The sequence below is a fragment of the Octodon degus genome, unplaced genomic scaffold (assembly GCF_000260255.1).
Source record: "Octodon degus isolate 3935 unplaced genomic scaffold, OctDeg1.0 scaffold00096, whole genome shotgun sequence".
Classification (NCBI taxonomy): Eukaryota; Metazoa; Chordata; class Mammalia; order Rodentia; family Octodontidae; genus Octodon; species Octodon degus.
In genome coordinates this window covers 9,323,240-9,324,696 of record NW_004524672.1, presented here as the reverse complement: position 1 = coordinate 9,324,696, position 1,457 = coordinate 9,323,240, and positions in this window count along the sequence as shown.

Here is a 1,457-nt window from a genome sequence, read left to right as displayed (position 1 = left end):
AAGAATATGTGAGGCATACAAGGACATAGTGACTGTACTTGACTACTGACTTAGAGATGGGATGAAAATGTTTGTAGGCATAGTGGTGCATGCCTGGAATCCCAGCACTTGGGAGACTGAAGCAGAAGGATAGCTGTGAGTCTGACGCCAGTGGGTGATACATAGGGAGTTCAAGACCAGTCTGAACTACATATTGAGACCCTGTCTCAGAAAGCAAAGCAGAACAAAGCAAAGCAAAGCAAAGCAAAACAAAACAAGAAATGGAGTGAAGGTAATAGAGTTTGGGGCCTTGGTAAAGCAGAAAGTAGAAACAACAGTTAGGTTAAACTAAGTGTTCCAAGTGTTTTTACATGCATCCCTTATTGATTTGTCATAGCCACTCTTTAACATAGTCCTACTATTATCATTTCCACTTTGCAGATGAAGAAAATGGGGCATGGTATATTAGCCTTCTTACTGTGGGAACCAAATATCTGACACCCACAGTTTAAAGGAGGAAGTGGCTTTCTGGCTCATGATTTCAGAGGTTTCAGTCCACGGTAACCTGGCTGCAGGGCAGGAACATCATGGTGGGAGAACAGGGTAGAACAGAGCTGTCCAGTTCCTGGTGATTGGGAAGGAGCGCGGGTGTACAGTGGGAATCGGGGACCTTACTTAGTAGCCAAGGTTATGCCTTTGTGATTCACTTAGAAATACCTAGAAATGGGCTTTATTAATCCTTTGGGAAAGTTCCAGGTCAATGAAGTTGACAGTCTACCTTAACTGTCACACACAAGGAAGGCAAGTTGTGTGTCCAAGCTAATACAGCAAGTAGCAGAGCCAGAATCAGGACCCAGACAGCTGGTTCCAGACCTGTGCCCTTAACCACTCTGCTTGTGTGGTGGCTCCAGGAACAACACAGGAACACCTATGTCTGTGTGCTTCTAGCTACTTCTTTTCTACACATTTGTCTTCTTTTCCCTTGATTATATTTAATTTCTATAATGTTCAGTGGTTGATGGTAAGAAAGCTTGCTGAATGGATGTTTACATGTGAGCTTGGAAGAGCAATCAAAATACTAACCATTTGCCCTTTGCTTGGGCCACTGACAATTTTAAGTCTTAGTTTGAGTTGTATACTGAGCACCGATAATGTCTTTTTAGGATCTGGAGGTAGTTTTGGGAGCTATATCCCAGATTTCTTAGTTGGTTAGGAAGTAGACTTTCTAGAACCTATGTTACCAGATCCAAATGGACCAGGAGAGGAAGGAATATCTAAGAGGGAAGCTGGTGGGGCCAGACCCTTATATCCCATGACTGGAAAAGCCTGCATGTAGTGCTAAGAAGGTGAATATTTAGTGTGGTTCTTGGGCGCGGTGATCCTCTCTGTCCTCCGAGGTCTGGGGATATGATTCTAGAAAGGACAGAAGGAAATTGTTTCATAGTCAAATGGAACTTGCAAACAACATTCTCAGACTG